Source organism: Pseudophryne corroboree, chromosome 4 (assembly GCF_028390025.1).
Source record: "Pseudophryne corroboree isolate aPseCor3 chromosome 4, aPseCor3.hap2, whole genome shotgun sequence".
Classification (NCBI taxonomy): domain Eukaryota; kingdom Metazoa; phylum Chordata; class Amphibia; order Anura; family Myobatrachidae; genus Pseudophryne; species Pseudophryne corroboree.
Window position 1 is genome coordinate 19,237,430 of NC_086447.1, and position 17,159 is coordinate 19,254,588.

The 17,159-nt window shown below is 35.6% G+C and overlaps 26 non-coding genes across 26 annotated transcripts; all 26 read right to left on the minus strand.

The window, feature by feature from the left end:
- Positions 1 to 93: 93 nt before the first annotated feature.
- Positions 94 to 183, minus strand: TRNAY-GUA (transfer RNA tyrosine (anticodon GUA)). Its single transcript is given in 2 exon segments — positions 94 to 129; positions 147 to 183. It is a non-coding gene; the product is annotated as a tRNA-Tyr (tRNA).
- A 902-nt stretch (positions 184 to 1,085) lies between these two features.
- Positions 1,086 to 1,167, minus strand: TRNAS-AGA (transfer RNA serine (anticodon AGA)). The gene has a single exon. It is a non-coding gene; the product is annotated as a tRNA-Ser (tRNA).
- A 240-nt stretch (positions 1,168 to 1,407) lies between these two features.
- Positions 1,408 to 1,497, minus strand: TRNAY-GUA (transfer RNA tyrosine (anticodon GUA)). The gene is given in 2 exon segments: positions 1,408 to 1,443; positions 1,461 to 1,497. It is a non-coding gene; the product is annotated as a tRNA-Tyr (tRNA).
- Positions 1,498 to 2,399: 902 nt separating this feature from the next.
- TRNAS-AGA (transfer RNA serine (anticodon AGA)) lies at positions 2,400 to 2,481 on the minus strand. Its single transcript has one exon. It is a non-coding gene; the product is annotated as a tRNA-Ser (tRNA).
- A 240-nt stretch (positions 2,482 to 2,721) lies between these two features.
- Positions 2,722 to 2,811, minus strand: TRNAY-GUA (transfer RNA tyrosine (anticodon GUA)). Its single transcript is given in 2 exon segments — positions 2,722 to 2,757; positions 2,775 to 2,811. It is a non-coding gene; the product is annotated as a tRNA-Tyr (tRNA).
- Positions 2,812 to 3,713: 902 nt separating this feature from the next.
- Positions 3,714 to 3,795, minus strand: TRNAS-AGA (transfer RNA serine (anticodon AGA)). Its single transcript has one exon. It is a non-coding gene; the product is annotated as a tRNA-Ser (tRNA).
- Positions 3,796 to 4,035: 240 nt separating this feature from the next.
- TRNAY-GUA (transfer RNA tyrosine (anticodon GUA)) lies at positions 4,036 to 4,125 on the minus strand. Its single transcript is given in 2 exon segments — positions 4,036 to 4,071; positions 4,089 to 4,125. It is a non-coding gene; the product is annotated as a tRNA-Tyr (tRNA).
- Positions 4,126 to 5,027: 902 nt separating this feature from the next.
- Positions 5,028 to 5,109, minus strand: TRNAS-AGA (transfer RNA serine (anticodon AGA)). The gene has a single exon. It is a non-coding gene; the product is annotated as a tRNA-Ser (tRNA).
- Positions 5,110 to 5,349: 240 nt separating this feature from the next.
- TRNAY-GUA (transfer RNA tyrosine (anticodon GUA)) lies at positions 5,350 to 5,439 on the minus strand. The gene is given in 2 exon segments: positions 5,350 to 5,385; positions 5,403 to 5,439. It is a non-coding gene; the product is annotated as a tRNA-Tyr (tRNA).
- Positions 5,440 to 6,341: 902 nt separating this feature from the next.
- TRNAS-AGA (transfer RNA serine (anticodon AGA)) lies at positions 6,342 to 6,423 on the minus strand. Its single transcript has one exon. It is a non-coding gene; the product is annotated as a tRNA-Ser (tRNA).
- A 240-nt stretch (positions 6,424 to 6,663) lies between these two features.
- TRNAY-GUA (transfer RNA tyrosine (anticodon GUA)) lies at positions 6,664 to 6,753 on the minus strand. The gene is given in 2 exon segments: positions 6,664 to 6,699; positions 6,717 to 6,753. It is a non-coding gene; the product is annotated as a tRNA-Tyr (tRNA).
- Positions 6,754 to 7,655: 902 nt separating this feature from the next.
- Positions 7,656 to 7,737, minus strand: TRNAS-AGA (transfer RNA serine (anticodon AGA)). The gene has a single exon. It is a non-coding gene; the product is annotated as a tRNA-Ser (tRNA).
- Positions 7,738 to 7,977: 240 nt separating this feature from the next.
- Positions 7,978 to 8,067, minus strand: TRNAY-GUA (transfer RNA tyrosine (anticodon GUA)). The gene is given in 2 exon segments: positions 7,978 to 8,013; positions 8,031 to 8,067. It is a non-coding gene; the product is annotated as a tRNA-Tyr (tRNA).
- Positions 8,068 to 8,969: 902 nt separating this feature from the next.
- On the minus strand, positions 8,970 to 9,051 carry TRNAS-AGA (transfer RNA serine (anticodon AGA)). Its single transcript has one exon. It is a non-coding gene; the product is annotated as a tRNA-Ser (tRNA).
- Positions 9,052 to 9,290: 239 nt separating this feature from the next.
- Positions 9,291 to 9,380, minus strand: TRNAY-GUA (transfer RNA tyrosine (anticodon GUA)). The gene is given in 2 exon segments: positions 9,291 to 9,326; positions 9,344 to 9,380. It is a non-coding gene; the product is annotated as a tRNA-Tyr (tRNA).
- Positions 9,381 to 10,283: 903 nt separating this feature from the next.
- On the minus strand, positions 10,284 to 10,365 carry TRNAS-AGA (transfer RNA serine (anticodon AGA)). Its single transcript has one exon. It is a non-coding gene; the product is annotated as a tRNA-Ser (tRNA).
- A 240-nt stretch (positions 10,366 to 10,605) lies between these two features.
- TRNAY-GUA (transfer RNA tyrosine (anticodon GUA)) lies at positions 10,606 to 10,695 on the minus strand. Its single transcript is given in 2 exon segments — positions 10,606 to 10,641; positions 10,659 to 10,695. It is a non-coding gene; the product is annotated as a tRNA-Tyr (tRNA).
- Positions 10,696 to 11,597: 902 nt separating this feature from the next.
- Positions 11,598 to 11,679, minus strand: TRNAS-AGA (transfer RNA serine (anticodon AGA)). Its single transcript has one exon. It is a non-coding gene; the product is annotated as a tRNA-Ser (tRNA).
- A 240-nt stretch (positions 11,680 to 11,919) lies between these two features.
- Positions 11,920 to 12,009, minus strand: TRNAY-GUA (transfer RNA tyrosine (anticodon GUA)). The gene is given in 2 exon segments: positions 11,920 to 11,955; positions 11,973 to 12,009. It is a non-coding gene; the product is annotated as a tRNA-Tyr (tRNA).
- A 903-nt stretch (positions 12,010 to 12,912) lies between these two features.
- TRNAS-AGA (transfer RNA serine (anticodon AGA)) lies at positions 12,913 to 12,994 on the minus strand. Its single transcript has one exon. It is a non-coding gene; the product is annotated as a tRNA-Ser (tRNA).
- Positions 12,995 to 13,234: 240 nt separating this feature from the next.
- On the minus strand, positions 13,235 to 13,324 carry TRNAY-GUA (transfer RNA tyrosine (anticodon GUA)). Its single transcript is given in 2 exon segments — positions 13,235 to 13,270; positions 13,288 to 13,324. It is a non-coding gene; the product is annotated as a tRNA-Tyr (tRNA).
- Positions 13,325 to 14,226: 902 nt separating this feature from the next.
- On the minus strand, positions 14,227 to 14,308 carry TRNAS-AGA (transfer RNA serine (anticodon AGA)). The gene has a single exon. It is a non-coding gene; the product is annotated as a tRNA-Ser (tRNA).
- Positions 14,309 to 14,548: 240 nt separating this feature from the next.
- On the minus strand, positions 14,549 to 14,638 carry TRNAY-GUA (transfer RNA tyrosine (anticodon GUA)). Its single transcript is given in 2 exon segments — positions 14,549 to 14,584; positions 14,602 to 14,638. It is a non-coding gene; the product is annotated as a tRNA-Tyr (tRNA).
- A 902-nt stretch (positions 14,639 to 15,540) lies between these two features.
- TRNAS-AGA (transfer RNA serine (anticodon AGA)) lies at positions 15,541 to 15,622 on the minus strand. The gene has a single exon. It is a non-coding gene; the product is annotated as a tRNA-Ser (tRNA).
- A 239-nt stretch (positions 15,623 to 15,861) lies between these two features.
- Positions 15,862 to 15,951, minus strand: TRNAY-GUA (transfer RNA tyrosine (anticodon GUA)). The gene is given in 2 exon segments: positions 15,862 to 15,897; positions 15,915 to 15,951. It is a non-coding gene; the product is annotated as a tRNA-Tyr (tRNA).
- A 903-nt stretch (positions 15,952 to 16,854) lies between these two features.
- On the minus strand, positions 16,855 to 16,936 carry TRNAS-AGA (transfer RNA serine (anticodon AGA)). Its single transcript has one exon. It is a non-coding gene; the product is annotated as a tRNA-Ser (tRNA).
- Between the last annotated feature and the right edge of the window lie 223 nt (positions 16,937 to 17,159).

The window sequence follows — 17,159 nt, forward strand, 5'->3', positions numbered from 1 at the left end:
TTTTAAAATATAACTTGGAGAATGCTTTATACTTGGTATAGTTTTGGGTTTGTAAAATGTCAGTACTCACATCTAAGTTTATCAAAAATGTCATCCTTCGAGCCAGAATTGAACCAACGACCTAAGGATTTCTGTACCAATCTCCTCTACAGTCCTCCGCTCTACCAGCTGAGCTATCGAAGGATTCCACGACCATACAGCTGTGATATTACGTGCTATTAAAATGATTGAGTGTTAATTTTAAACATTATCAACTTTCCAAGCAAAATGAAAAATGATTTGACTACACAAAAGAGATTCAACTACTTATTCCTGTGTTGCTTTATCACACAAATTGTCATGTTTAATCATTTGGAAAGTATCACTAATAGTTTGACTTATATTTGTGCAATTACTATCAACTGGCTACAGAGCTAGTTTGGAAAGCACTTTCAATAGATTTTTTAGTGTAGCCAAACTTACATCAAGATTAGAGATGCTTGAGCCTATCAAACCTTCTACACTCTTTTAAATTTTGCTTGTTTTGTAAACTAATCAAGTGTTCCAGGAATGATGGGGATATTCCATTGTTTGTTCTGATTTGACAATTCATTTTGGACAATGAGCGGCCCTTTTGAGCTAGTGAAGATAATTGTGCTACATGAGAGTATGCACAGACAATTATTTTTCTTTTTTTGCATTAAAGCACAATTTTTAATAAAGGAGAGGTTAATGATATAATAATTAGCACTGAAAGTCATCTGACACGATTTGAAAGTAAAATGTTGTGCATTGAAAGTAACCAAAGCTCTTTTTACTTTGAGTGGACATCATTTTCTTTCAAATGAATTTGATATTTTGCTAAATGTACAAAACTTTCTTACAAATTTGACATTCAAAATGCATTTGTAATTAATAAATGCTACTTAGTATGGCTGCTGAGATTCCTGGGCTCAGTCTCAAGTAGAGGAGGAGAATGACGGATAGAGAAAGAGAGAACAGACAGGCATCCTAAAGATTTTGATGTGCCAGTTCCTGACTCACCCTGAGCAACACTGGTTTCAAGCTTTTAGTAAATTTTCTGAAAAATAAAACAACCATGTGGTAGTAGTCGGCAGGATTTGAACCTGAGCGGGGAGACCCCAATGGCTTTCTAGTCCATTGCCTTAACCACTCGGCCACGACTACCTCTCATACAATGTGATGTTTTCACAAAAATTTTCTCTATGGGTTGAGCTACTTCATTTCAGGATGTGAGGATGACTGAAGTAATATTGTATCAGAGATGATTTCCATGGGAAGTTAATCCTGACCACAGTGACCTGCGTTAATGATTTTTAAAATATAACTTGGAGAATGCTTTATACTTGGTACAGTTTTGGGTTTGTAAAATGTCAGTACTGACATCTAAGTTTATCAAAAGCATCATCCTTCGAGCCGGAATTGAACCAGCGACCTAAGGATTTCTGTACCAATCACCTCTACAGTCCTCTGCTCTACCAGCTGAGCTATCGAAGGATTCCATGATTGTACATCTGTGATATTACGTGCTATTAAAATGACTGAGTGTTAATTTTAAACATTATCAACTTTCCAAGCAAAATGAAAAATGATTTGACTACACAAAAGATATTCAACTACTTATTCCTGTGTTGCTTTATCACACAAATTGTCATGTTTAATCATTTGGAAAATATCACTAATAGTTTGACTTATATTTGTGCAATTTCTATCAACTGGCTACAGAGCTAGTTTGGAAAGCACTTTCAATAGATTTTTTAGTGTAGCCAAACTTACATCAAGATTAGAGATGCTTGAGCCTATCAAACCTTCTACACTCTTTTAAATTTTGCTTGTTTTGTAAACTAATCAAGTGTTCCAGGAATGATGGGGATATTCCATTGTTTGTTCTGATTTGACAATTCATTTTGGACAATGAGCGGCCCTTTTGAGCTAGTGAAGATAATTGTGCTACATGAGAGTATGCACAGACAATTATTTTTCTTTTTTTGCATTAAAGCACAATTTTTAATAAAGGAGAGGTTAATGATATAATAATTAGCACTGAAAGTCATCTGACACGATTTGAAAGTAAAATGTTGTGCATTGAAAGTAACCAAAGCTCTTTTTACTTTGAGTGGACATCATTTTCTTTCAAATGAATTTGATATTTTGCTAAATGTACAAAACTTTCTTACAAATTTGACATTCAAAATGCATTTGTAATTAATAAATGCTACTTAGTATGGCTGCTGAGATTCCTGGGCTCAGTCTCAAGTAGAGGAGGAGAATGACGGATAGAGAAAGAGAGAACAGGCAGGCATCCTAAAGATTTTGATGTGCCAGTTCCTGACTCACCCTGAGCAACACTGGTTTCAAGCTTTTAGTAAATTTTCTGAAAAATAAAACAACCATGTGGTCGTAGTCGGCAGGATTTGAACCTGCGCGGGGAGACCCCAATGTAATTCTAGTCCATCGCCTTAACCACTCGGCCACGACTACCTCTCATGCAATGTGATGTTTTCACAAAAATTTTCTCTATGGGTTGAGCTACTTCATTTCAGGATGTGAGGATGACTGAAGTAATATTGTATCAGAGATGATTTCCATGGGAAGTTAATCCTGACCACAGTGACCTGCGTTAATGATTTTTAAAATATAACTTGGAGAATGCTTTATACTTGGTACAGTTTTGGGTTTGAAAAATGTCAGTACTGACATCTAAGTTTATCAAAAGCATCATCCTTCGAGCCGGAATTGAACCAGCGACCTAAGGATTTCTGTACCAATCACCTCTACAGTCCTCTGCTCTACCAGCTGCGCTATCGAAGGATTCCATGATTGTACATCTGTGATATTACGTGCTATTAAAATGACTGAGTGTTCATTTTAAACATTATCAACTTTCCAAGCAAAATGAAAAATGATTTGACTACACAAAAGAGATTCAACTACTTATTCCTGTGTTGCTTTATCACACAAATTGTCATGTTTAATCATTTGGAAAATATCACTAATAGTTTGACTTATATTTGTGCAATTACTATCAACTGGCTACAAAGCTAGTTTGGAAAGCACTTTCAATAGATTTTTTAGTGTAGCCAAACTTACATCAATATTAGAGATGCTTGAGCCTATCAAACCTTCTACACTCTTTTAAATTTTGCTTGTTTTGTAAACTAATCAAGTGTTCCAGGAATGATGGGGATATTCCATTGTTTGTTCTGATTTGACAATTCATTTTGGACAATGAGCGGCCCTTTTGAGCTAGTGAAGATAATTGTGCTACATGAGAGTATGCACAGACAATTATTTTTCTTTTTTTGCATTAAAGCACAATTTTTAATAAAGGAGAGGTTAATGATATAATAATTAGCACTGAAAGTCATCTGACACGATTTGAAAGTAAAATGTTGTGCATTGAAAGTAACCAAAGCTCTTTTTACTTTGAGTGGACATCATTTTCTTTCAAATGAATTTGATATTTTGCTAAATGTACAAAACTTTCTTACAAATTTGACATTCAAAATGCATTTGTAATTAATAAATGCTACTTAGTATGGCTGCTGAGATTCCTGGGCTCAGTCTCAAGTAGAGGAGGAGAATGACGGATAGAGAAAGAGAGAACAGACAGGCATCCTAAAGATTTTGATGTGCCAGTTCCTGACTCAACCTGAGCAACACTGGTTTCAAGCTTTTAGTAAATTTTCTGAAAAATAAAACAACCTTGTGGTCGTAGTCGGCAGGATTTGAACCTGCGCGGGGAGACCCCAATGTAATTCTAGTCCATCGCCTTAACCACTCGGCCACGACTACCTCTCATGCAATGTGATGTTTTCACAAAAATTTTCTCTATGGGTTGAGCTACTTCATTTCAGGATGTGAGGATGACTGAAGTAATATTGTATCAGAGATGATTTCCATGGGAAGTTAATCCTGACCACAGTGACCTGCGTTAATGATTTTTAAAATATAACTTGGAGAATGCTTTATACTTGGTACAGTTTTGGGTTTGTAAAATGTCAGTACTGACATCTAAGTTTATCAAAAGCATCATCCTTCGAGCCGGAATTGAACCAGCGACCTAAGGATTTCTGTACCAATCACCTCTACAGTCCTCCGCTCTACCAGCTGAGCTATCGAAGGATTCCATGATCATACATCTGTGATATTACGTGCTATTAAAATGATTGAGTGTTAATTTTAAACATTATCAACTTTCCAAGCAAAATGAAAAATGATTTGACTACACAAAAGAGATTCAACTACTTATTCCTGTGCTGCTTTAACACACAAATTGTTTTGTTTAATCATTTGGAAAATATCACTAATAGTTTGACTTATATTTGTGCAATTACTATCAACTGGCTACAGAGCTAGTTTGGAAAGCACTTTCAATAGATTTTTTAGTGTAGCCAAACTTACATCAAGATTAGAGATGCTTGAGCCTATCAAACCTTCTACACTCTTTTAAATTTTGCTTGTTTTGTAAACTAATCAAGTGTTCCAGGAATGATGGGGATATTCCATTGTTTGTTCTGATTTGACAATTCATTTTGGACAATGAGCGGCCCTTTTGAGCTAGTGAAGATAATTGTGCTACATGAGAGTATGCACAGACAATTATTTTTCTTTTTTTGCATTAAAGCACAATTTTTAATAAAGGAGAGGTTAATGATATAATAATTAGCACTGAAAGTCATCTGACACGATTTGAAAGTAAAATGTTGTGCATTGAAAGTAACCAAAGCTCTTTTTACTTTGAGTGGATATCATTTTCTTTCAAATGAATTTGATATTTTGCTAAATGTACAAAACTTTCTTACAAATTTGACATTCAAAATGCATTTGTAATTAATAAATGCTACTTAGTATGGCTGCTGAGATTCCTGGGCTCAGTCTCAAGTAGAGGAGGAGAATGACGGATAGAGAAAGAGAGAACAGACAGGCATCCTAAAGATTTTGATGTGCCAGTTCCTGACTCACCCTGAGCAACACTGGTTTCAAGCTTTTAGTAAATTTTCTGAAAAATAAAACAACCATGTGGTAGTAGTCGGCAGGATTTGAACCTGAGCGGGGAGACCCCAATGGCTTTCTAGTCCATTGCCTTAACCACTCGGCCACGACTACCTCTCATACAATGTGATGTTTTCACAAAAATTTTCTCTATGGGTTGAGCTACTTCATTTCAGGATGTGAGGATGACTGAAGTAATATTGTATCAGAGATGATTTCCATGGGAAGTTAATCCTGACCACAGTGACCTGCGTTAATGATTTTTAAAATATAACTTGGAGAATGCTTTATACTTGGTACAGTTTTGGGTTTGTAAAATGTCAGTACTGACATCTAAGTTTATCAAAAGCATCATCCTTCGAGCCGGAATTGAACCAGCGACCTAAGGATTTCTGTACCAATCACCTCTACAGTCCTCTGCTCTACCAGCTGAGCTATCGAAGGATTCCATGATCGTACAACTGTGATATTACATGCTATTAAAATGATTGAGTTTTAATTTTAAACATTATCAACTTTCCAAGCAAAATGAAAAATGATTTGACTACACAAAAGAGATTCAACTACTTATTCCTGTGTTGCTTTATCACACAAATTGTCATGTTTAATCATTTGGAAAGTATCACTAATAGTTTGACTTATATTTGTGCAATTACTATCAACTGGCTACAGAGCTAGTTTGGAAAGCACTTTCAATAGATTTTTTAGTGTAGCCAAACTTACATCAAGATTAGAGATGCTTGAGCCTATCAAACCTTCTACACTCTTTTAAATTTTGCTTCTTTTGTAAACTAATCAAGTGTTCCAGGAATGATGGGGATATTCCATTGTTTGTTCTGATTTGACAATTCATTTTGGACAATGAGCGGCCCTTTTGAGCTAGTAAAGATAATTGTGCTACATGAGAGTATGCACAGACAATTATTTTTCTTTTTTTGCATTAAAGCACAATTTTTAATAAAGGAGAGGTTAATGATATAATAATTAGCACTGAAAGTCATCTGACACGATTTGAAAGTAAAATGTTGTGCATTGAAAGTAACCAAAGCTCTTTTTACTTTGAGTGGACATCATTTTCTTTCAAATGAATTTGATATTTTGCTAAATGTACAAAACTTTCTTACAAATTTGACATTCAAAATGCATTTGTAATTAATAAATGCTACTTAGTATGGCTGCTGAGATTCCTGGGCTCAGTCTCAAGTAGAGGAGGAGAATGACGGATAGAGAAAGAGAGAACAGACAGGCATCCTAAAGATTTTGATGTGCCAGTTCCTGACTCACCCTGAGCAACACTGGTTTCAAGCTTTTAGTAAATTTTCTGAAAAATAAAACAACTATGTGGTCGTAGTCGGCAGGATTTGAACCTGCGCGGGGAGACCCCAATGTAATTCTAGTCCATCGCCTTAACCACTCGGCCACGACTACCTCTCATGCAATGTGATGTTTTCACAAAAATTTTCTCTATGGGTTGAGCTACTTCATTTCAGGATGTGAGGATGACTGAAGTAATATTGTATCAGAGATGATTTCCATGGGAAGTTAATCCTGACCACAGTGACCTGCGTTAATGATTTTTAAAATATAACTTGGAGAATGCTTTATACTTGGTACAGTTTTGGGTTTGTAAAATGTCAGTACTGACATCTAAGTTTATCAAAAGCATCATCCTTCGAGCCGGAATTGAACCAGCAACCTAAGGATTTCTGTACCAATCACCTCTACAGTCCTCCGCTCTACCAGCTGAGCTATCGAAGGATTCCATGATCGTACATCTGTGATATTACGTGCTATTAAAATGATTGAGTGTTAATTTTAAACATTATCAACTTTCCAAGCAAAATGAAAAATGATTTTACTACACAAAAGAGATTCAACTACTTATTCCTGTGCTGCTTTATCACACAAATTGTCATGTTTAATCATTTGGAAAATATCACTAATAGTTTGACTTATATTTGTGCAATTACTATCAACTGGCTACAGAGCTAGTTTGGAAAGCACTTTCAATAGATTTTTTAGTGTAGCCAAACTTACATCAAGATTAGAGATGCTTGAGCCTATCAAACCTTCTACACTCTTTTAAATTTTGCTTGTTTTGTAAACTAATCAAGTGTTCCAGGAATGATGGGGATATTCCATTGTTTGTTCTGATTTGACAATTCATTTTGGACAATGAGCGGCCCTTTTGAGCTAGTGAAGATAATTGTGCTACATGAGAGTATGCACAGACAATTATTTTTCTTTTTTTGCATTAAAGCACAATTTTTAATAAAGGAGAGGTTAATGATATAATAATTAGCACTGAAAGTCATCTGACACGATTTGAAAGTAAAATGTTGTGCATTGAAAGTAACCAAAGCTCTTTTTACTTTGAGTGGACATCATTTTCTTTCAAATGAATTTGATATTTTGCTAAATGTACAAAACTTTCTTACAAATTTGACATTCAAAATGCATTTGTAATTAATAAATGCTACTTAGTATGGCTGCTGAGATTCCTGGGCTCAGTCTCAAGTAGAGGAGGAGAATGACGGATAGAGAAAGAGAGAACAGACAGGCATCCTAAAGATTTTGATGTGCCAGTTCCTGACTCACACCGAGCAACACTGGTTTCAAGCTTTTAGTAAATTTTCTGAAAAATAAAACAACCATGTGGTCGTAGTCGGCAGGATTTGAACCTGCGCGGGGAGACCCCAATGTAATTCTAGTCCATCGCCTTAACCACTCGGCCACGACTACCTCTCATGCAATGTGATGTTTTCACAAAAATTTTCTCTATGGGTTGAGCTACTTCATTTCAGGATGTGAGGATGACTGAAGTAATATTGTATCAGAGATGATTTCCATGGGAAGTTAATCCTGACCACAGTGACCTGCGTTAATGATTTTTAAAATATAACTTGGAGAATGCTTTATACTTGGTACAGTTTTGGGTTTGTAAAATGTCAGTACTGACATCTAAGTTTATCAAAAGCATTATCCTTCGAGCCGGAATTGAACCAGCGACCTAAGGATTTCTGTACCAATCACCTCTACAGTCCTCCGCTCTACCAGCTGAGCTATCGAAGGATTCCATGATCGTACATCTGTGATATTACGTGCTATTAAAATGATTGAGTGTTAATTTTAAACATTATCAACTTTCCAAGCAAAATGAAAAATGATTTGACTACACAAAAGAGATTCAACTACTTATTCCTGTGCTGCTTTATCACACAAATTGTCATGTTTAATCATTTGGAAAATATCACTAATAGTTTGACTTATATTTGTGCAATTACTATCAACTGGCTACAGAGCTAGTTTGGAAAGCACTTTCAATAGATTTTTTAGTGTAGCCAAACTTACATCAAGATTAGAGATGCTTGAGCCTATCAAACCTTCTACACTCTTTTAAATTTTGCTTGTTTTGTAAACTAATCAAGTGTTCCAGGAATGATGGGGATATTCCATTGTTTGTTCTGATTTGACAATTCATTTTGGACAATGAGCGGCCCTTTTGAGCTAGTGAAGATAATTGTGCTACATGAGAGTATGCACAGACAATTATTTTTCTTTTTTTGCATTAAAGCACAATTTTTAATAAAGGAGAGGTTAATGATATAATAATTAGCACTGAAAGTCATCTGACACGATTTGAAAGTAAAATGTTGTGCATTGAAAGTAACCAAAGCTCTTTTTACTTTGAGTGGACATCATTTTCTTTCAAATGAATTTGATATTTTGCTAAATGTACAAAACTTTCTTACAAATTTGACATTCAAAATGCATTTGTAATTAATAAATGCTACTTAGTATGGCTGCTGAGATTCCTGGGCTCAGTCTCAAGTAGAGGATGAGAATGACGGATAGAGAAAGAGAGAACAGACAGGCATCCTAAAGATTTTGATGTGCCAGTTCCTGACTCACCCTGAGCAACACTGGTTTCAAGCTTTTAGTAAATTTTCTGAAAAATAAAACAACCATGTGGTCGTAGTCGGCAGGATTTGAACCTGCGCAGGGAGACTCCAATGTAATTCTAGTCCATCGCCTTAACCACTCGGCCACGACTACCTCTCATGCAATGTGATGTTTTCACAAAAGTTTCTCTATGGGTTGAGCTACTTCATTTCAGGATGTGAGGATGACTGAAGTAATATTGTATCTGAGATGATTTCCATGGGAAGTTAATCCTGACCACAGTGACCTGCGTTAATGATTTTTAAAATATAACTTGGAGAATGCTTTATACTTGGTACAGTTTTGGGTTTGTAAAATGTCAGTACTGACATCTAAGTTTATCAAAAGCATCATCCTTCGAGCCGGAATTGAACCAGCGACCTAAGGATTTCTGTACCAATCACCTCTACAGTCCTCCGCTCTACCAGCTGAGCTATCGAAGGATTCCATGATCATACATCTGTGATATTACATGCTATTAAAATGATTGAGTGTTAATTTTAAACATTATCAACTTTCCAAGCAAAATGAAAAATGATTTGACTACACAAAAGAGATTCAACTACTTATTCCTGTGCTGCTTTATCACACAAATTGTCATGTTTAATCATTTGGAAAATATCACTAATAGTTTGACTTATATTTGTGCAATTACTATCAACTGGCTACAGAGCTAGTTTGGAAAGCACTTTCAATAGATTTTTTAGTGTAGCCAAACTTACATCAAGATTAGAGATGCTTGAGCCTATCAAACCTTCTACACTCTTTTAAATTTTGCTTGTTTTGTAAACTAATCAAGTGTTCCAGGAATGATGGGGATATTCCATTGTTTGTTCTGATTTGACAATTCATTTTGGACAATGAGCGGCCCTTTTGAGCTAGTGAAGATAATTGTGCTACATGAGAGTATGCACAGACAATTATTTTTCTTTTTTTGCATTAAAGCACAATTTTTAATAAAGGAGAGGTTAATGATATAATAATTAGCACTGAAAGTCATCTGACACGATTTGAAAGTAAAATGTTGTGCATTGAAAGTAACTAAAAGCTCTTTTTACTTTGAGTGGACATCATTTTCTTTCAAATGAATTTGATATTTTGCTAAATGTACAAAACTTTCTTACAAATTTGACATTCAAAATGCATTTGTAATTAATAAATGCTACTTAGTATGGCTGCTGAGATTCCTGGGCTCAGTCTCAAGTAGAGGAGGAGAATGACGGATAGAGAAAGAGAGAACAGACAGGCATCCTAAAGATTTTGATGTGCCAGTTCCTGACTCACCCTGAGCAACACTGGTTTCAAGCTTTTAGTAAATTTTCTGAAAAATAAAACAAGCATGTGGTCGTAGTCGGCAGGATTTGAACCTACGCGGGGAGACCCCAATGTAATTCTAGTCCATCGCCTTAACCACTCGGCCACGACTACCTCTCATGCAATGTGATGTTTTCACAAAAATTTTCTCTATGGGTTGAGCTACTTCATTTCAGGATGTGAGGATGACTGAAGTAATATTGTATCAGAGATGATTTCCATGGGAAGTTAATCCTGACCACAGTGACCTGCGTTAATGATTTTTAAAATATTACTTGGAGAATGCTTTATACTTGGTACAGTTTTGGGTTTGTAAAATGTCAGTACTGACATCTAAGTTTATCAAAAGCATCATCCTTCGAGCCGGAATTGAACCAGCGACCTAAGGATTTCTGTACCAATCACCTCTACAGTCCTCCGCTCTACCAGCTGAGCTATCGAAGGATTCCATGATCGTACATCTGTGATATTACGTGCTATTAAAATGATTGAGTGTTAATTTTAAACATTATCAACTTTCCAAGCAAAATGAAAAATGATTTGACTACACAAAAGAGATTCAACTACTTATTCCTGTGCTGCTTTATCACACAAATTGTCATGTTTAATCATTTGGAAAATATCACTAATAGTTTGACTTATATTTGTGCAATTACTATCAACTGGCTACAGAGCTAGTTTGGAAAGCACTTTCAATAGATTTTTTAGTGTAGCCAAACTTACATCAAGATTAAAGATGCTTGAGCCTATCAAACCTTCTACACTCTTTTAAATTTTGCTTGTTTTGTAAACTAATCAAGTGTTCCAGGAATGATGGGGATATTCCATTGTTTGTTCTGATTTGACAATTCATTTTGGACAATGAGCGGCCCTTTTGAGCTAGTGAAGATAATTGTGCTACATGAGAGTATGCACAGACAATTATTTTTCTTTTTTTGCATTAAAGCACAATTTTTAATAAAGGAGAGGTTAATGATATAATAATTAGCACTGAAAGTCATCTGACACGATTTGAAAGTAAAATGTTGTGCATTGAAAGTAACCAAAGCTCTTTTTACTTTGAGTGGACATCATTTTCTTTCAAATGAATTTGATATTTTGCTAAATGTACAAAACTTTCTTACAAATTTGACATTCAAAATGCATTTGTAATTAATAAATGCTACTTAGTATGGCTGCTGAGATTCCTGGGCTCAGTCTCAAGTAGAGGATGAGAATGACGGATAGAGAAAGAGAGAACAGACAGGCATCCTAAAGATTTTGATGTGCCAGTTCCTGACTCACCCTGAGCAACACTGGTTTCAAGCTTTTAGTAAATTTTCTGAAAAATAAAACAACCATGTGGTCGTAGTCGGCAGGATTTGAACCTGCGCGGGGAGACCCCAATGGCTTTCTAGTCCATCGCCTTAACCACTCGGCCACGACTACCTCTCATGCAATGTGATGTTTTCACAAAAATGTTCTCTATGGGTTGAGCTACTTCATTTCAGGATTTGAGGATGACTGAAGTAATATTGTATCAGAGATGATTTCCATGGGAAGTTAATCCTGGCCACAGTGACCTGCGTTAATGATTTTTAAAATATAACTTGGAGAATGCTTTATACTTGGTACAGTTTTGGGTTTGTAAAATGTCAGTACTGACATCTAAGTTTATCAAAAGCATCATCCTTCGAGCCGGAATTGAACCAGCGACCTAAGGATTTCTGTACCAATCACCTCTACAGTCCTCCGCTCTACCAGCTGAGCTATCGAAAGATTCCATGATCATACATCTGTGATATTACATGCTATTAAAATGATTGAGTGTTAATTTTAAACATTATCAACTTTCCAAGCAAAATGAAAAATGATTTGACTACACAAAAGAGATTCAACTACTTATTCCTGTGCTGCTTTATCACACAAATTGTCATGTTTAATCATTTGGAAAATATCACTAATAGTTTGACTTATATTTGTGCAATTACTATCAACTGGCTACAGAGCTAGTTTGGAAAGCACTTTCAATAGATTTTTTAGTGTAGCCAAACTTACATCAAGATTAGAGATGCTTGAGCCTATCAAACCTTCTACACTCTTTTAAATTTTGCTTGTTTTGTAAACTAATCAAGTGTTCCAGGAATGATGGGGATATTCCATTGTTTGTTCTGATTTGACAATTCATTTTGGACAATGAGCGGCCCTTTTGAGCAAGTGAAGATAATTGTGCTACATGAGAGTATGCACAGACAATTATTTTTCTTTTTTTGCATTAAAGCACAATTTTTAATAAAGGAGAGGTTAATGATATAATAATTAGCACTGAAAGTCATCTGACACGATTTGAAAGTAAAATGTTGTGCATTGAAAGTAACTAAAAGCTCTTTTTACTTTGAGTGGACATCATTTTCTTTCAAATGAATTTGATATTTTGCTAAATGTACAAAACTTTCTTACAAATTTGACATTCAAAATGCATTTGTAATTAATAAATGCTACTTAGTATGGCTGCTGAGATTCCTGGGCTCAGTCTCAAGTAGAGGAGGAGAATGACGGATAGAGAAAGAGAGAACAGACAGGCATCCTAAAGATTTTGATGTGCCAGTTCCTGACTCACCCTGAGCAACACTGGTTTCAAGCTTTTAGTAAATTTTCTGAAAAATAAAACAAGCATGTGGTCATAGTCGGCAGGATTTGAACCTACGCGGGGAGACCCCAATGTAATTCTAGTCCATCGCCTTAACCACTCGGCCACGACTACCTCTCATGCAATGTGATGTTTTCACAAAAATTTTCTCTATGGGTTGAGCTACTTCATTTCAGGATGTGAGGATGACTGAAGTAATATTGTATCAGAGATGATTTCCATGGGAAGTTAATCCTGACCACAGTGACCTGCGTTAATGATTTTTAAAATATTACTTGGAGAATGCTTTATACTTGGTACAGTTTTGGGTTTGTAAAATGTCAGTACTGACATCTAAGTTTATCAAAAGCATCATCCTTCGAGCCGGAATTGAACCAGCGACCTAAGGATTTCTGTACCAATCACCTCTACAGTCCTCCGCTCTACCAGCTGAGCTATCGAAGGATTCCATGATCGTACATCTGTGATATTACGTGCTATTAAAATGATTGAGTGTTAATTTTAAACATTATCAACTTTCCAAGCAAAATGAAAAATGATTTGACTACACAAAAGAGATTCAACTACTTATTCCTGTGCTGCTTTATCACACAAATTGTCATGTTTAATCATTTGGAAAATATCACTAATAGTTTGACTTATATTTGTGCAATTACTATCAACTGGCTACAGAGCTAGTTTGGAAAGCACTTTCAATAGATTTTTTAGTGTAGCCAAACTTACATCAAGATTAGAGATGCTTGAGCCTATCAAACCTTCTACACTCTTTTAAATTTTGCTTGTTTTGTAAACTAATCAAGTGTTCCAGGAATGATGGGGATATTCCATTGTTTGTTCTGATTTGACAATTCATTTTGGACAATGAGCGGCCCTTTTGAGCTAGTGAAGATAATTGTGCTACATGAGAGTATGCACAGACAATTATTTTTCTTTTTTTGCATTAAAGCACAATTTTTAATAAAGGAGAGGTTAATGATATAATAATTAGCACTGAAAGTCATCTGACACGATTTGAAAGTAAAATGTTGTGCATTGAAAGTAACCAAAGCTCTTTTTACTTTGAGTGGACATCATTTTCTTTCAAATGAATTTGATATTTTGCTAAATGTACAAAACTTTCTTACAAATTTGACATTCAAAATGCATTTGTAATTAATAAATGCTACTTAGTATGGCTGCTGAGATTCCTGGGCTCAGTCTCAAGTAGAGGATGAGAATGACGGATAGAGAAAGAGAGAACAGACAGGCATCCTAAAGATTTTGATGTGCCAGTTCCTGACTCACCCTGAGCAACACTGGTTTCAAGCTTTTAGTAAATTTTCTGAAAAATAAAACAACCATGTGGTCGTAGTCGGCAGGATTTGAAGCTGCGCGGGGAGACCCCAATGGCTTTCTAGTCCATCGCCTTAACCACTCGGCCACGACTACCTCTCATGCAATGTGATGTTTTCACAAAAATTTTCTCTATGGGTTGAGCTACTTCATTTCAGGATTTGAGGATGACTGAAGTAATATTGTATCAGAGATGATTTCCATGGGAAGTTAATCCTGACCACAGTGACCTGCGTTAATGATTTTTAAAATATAACTTGGAGAATGCTTTATACTTGGTACAGTTTTGGGTTTGTAAAATGTCAGTACTGACATCTAAGTTTATCAAAAGCATCATCCTTCGAGCCAGAATTGAACCAGCGACCTAAGGATTTCTGTACCAATCACCTCTACAGTCCTCCGCTCTACCAGCTGAGCTATCGAAGGATTCCATGATCGTACATCTGTGATATTACGTGTTATTAAAATGATTGAGTGTTAATTTTAAACATTATCAACTTTCCAACCAAAATGAAAAATGATTTGACTACACAAAAGAGATTCAACTACTTATTCCTGTGCTGCTTTATCACACAAATTGTCATGTTTAATCATTTGGAAAATATCACTAATAGTTTGACTTATATTTGTGCAATTACTATCAACTGGCTACAGAGCTAGTTTGGAAAGCACTTTCAATAGATTTTTTAGTGTAGCCAAACTTACATCAAGATTAGAGATGCTTGAGCCTATCAAACCTTCTACACTCTTTTAAATTTTGCTTGTTTTGTAAACTAATCAAGTGTTCCAGGAATGATGGGGATATTCCATTGTTTGTTCTGATTTGACAATTCATTTTGGACAATGAGCGGCCCTTTTGAGCTAGTGAAGATAATTGTGCTACATGAGAGTATGCACAGACAATTATTTTTCTTTTTTTGCATTAAAGCACAATTTTTAATAAAGGAGAGGTTAATGATATAATAATTAGCACTGAAAGTCATCTGACACGATTTGAAAGTAAAATGTTGTGCATTGAAAGTAACCAAAGCTCTTTTTACTTTGAGTGGACATCATTTTCTTTCAAATGAATTTGATATTTTGCTAAATGTACAAAACTTTCTTACAAATTTGACATTCAAAATGCATTTGTAATTAATAAATGCTACTTAGTATGGCTGCTGAGATTCCTGGGCTCAGTCTCAAGTAGAGGATGAGAATGACGGATAGAGAAAGAGAGAACAGACAGGCATCCTAAAGATTTTGATGTGCCAGTTCCTGACTCACCCTGAGCAACACTGGTTTCAAGCTTTTAGTAAATTTTCTGAAAAATAAAACAACCATGTGGTCGTAGTCGGCAGGATTTGAACCTGCGCAGGGAGACTCCAATGTAATTCTAGTCCATCGCCTTAACCACTCGGCCACGACTACCTCTCATGCAATGTGATGTTTTCACAAAAGTTTCTCTATGGGTTGAGCAACTTCATTTCAGGATGTGAGGATGACTGAAGTAATATTGTATCTGAGATGATTTCCATGGGAAGTTAATCCTGACCACAGTGACCTGCGTTAATGATTTTTAAAATATAACTTGGAGAATGCTTTATACTTGGTACAGTTTTGGGTTTGTAAAATGTCAGTACTGACATCTAAGTTTATCAAAAGCATCATCCTTCGAGCCGGAATTGAACCAGCGACCTAAGGATTTCTGTACCAATCACCTCTACAGTCCTCCGCTCTACCAGCTGAGCTATCGAAGGATTCCATGATCATACATCTGTGATATTACATGCTATTAAAATGATTGAGTGTTAATTTTAAACATTATCAACTTTCCAAGCAAAATGAAAAATGATTTGACTACACAAAAGAGATTCAACTACTTATTCCTGTGCTGCTTTATCACACAAATTGTCATGTTTAATCATTTGGAAAATATCACTAATAGTTTGACTTATATTTGTGCAATTACTATCAACTGGCTACAGAGCTAGTTTGGAAAGCACTTTCAATAGATTTTTTAGTGTAGCCAAACTTACATCAAGATTAGAGATGCTTGAGCCTATCAAACCTTCTACACTCTTTTAAATTTTGCTTGTTTTGTAAACTAATCAAGTGTTCCAGGAATGATGGGGATATTCCATTGTTTGTTCTGATTTGACAATTCATTTTGGACAATGAGCGGCCCTTTTGAGCTAGTGAAGATAATTGTGCTACATGAGAGTATGCACAGACAATTATTTTTCTTTTTTTGCATTAAAGCACAATTTTTAATAAAGGAGAGGTTAATGATATAATAATTAGCACTGAAAGTCATCTGACACGATTTGAAAGTAAAATGTTGTGTATTGAAAGTAACTAAAAGCTCTTTTTACTTTGAGTGGACATCATTTTCTTTCAAATGAATTTGATATTTTGCTAAATGTACAAAACTTTCTTACAAATTTGACATTCAAAATGCATTTGTAATTAATAAATGCTACTTAGTATGGCTGCTGAGATTCCTGGGCTCAGTCTCAAGTAGAGGAGGAGAATGACGGATAGAGAAAGAGAGAACAGACAGGCATCCTAAAGATTTTGATGTGCCAGTTCCTGACTCACCCTGAGCAACACTGGTTTCAAGCTTTTAGTAAATTTTCTGAAAAATAAAACAAGCATGTGGTCGTAGTCGGCAGGATTTGAACCTACGCGGGGAGACCCCAATGTAATTCTAGTCCATCGCCTTAACCACTCGGCCACGACTACCTCTCATGCAATGTGATGTTTTCACAAAAATTTTCTCTATGGGTTGAGCTACTTCATTTCAGGATGTGAGGATGACTGAAGTAATATTGTATCAGAGATGATTTCCATGGGAAGTTAATCCTGACCACAGTGACCTGCGTTAATGATTTTTAAAATATTACTTGGAGAATGCTTTATACTTGATACAGTTTTGGGTTTGTAAAATGTCAGTACTGACATCTAA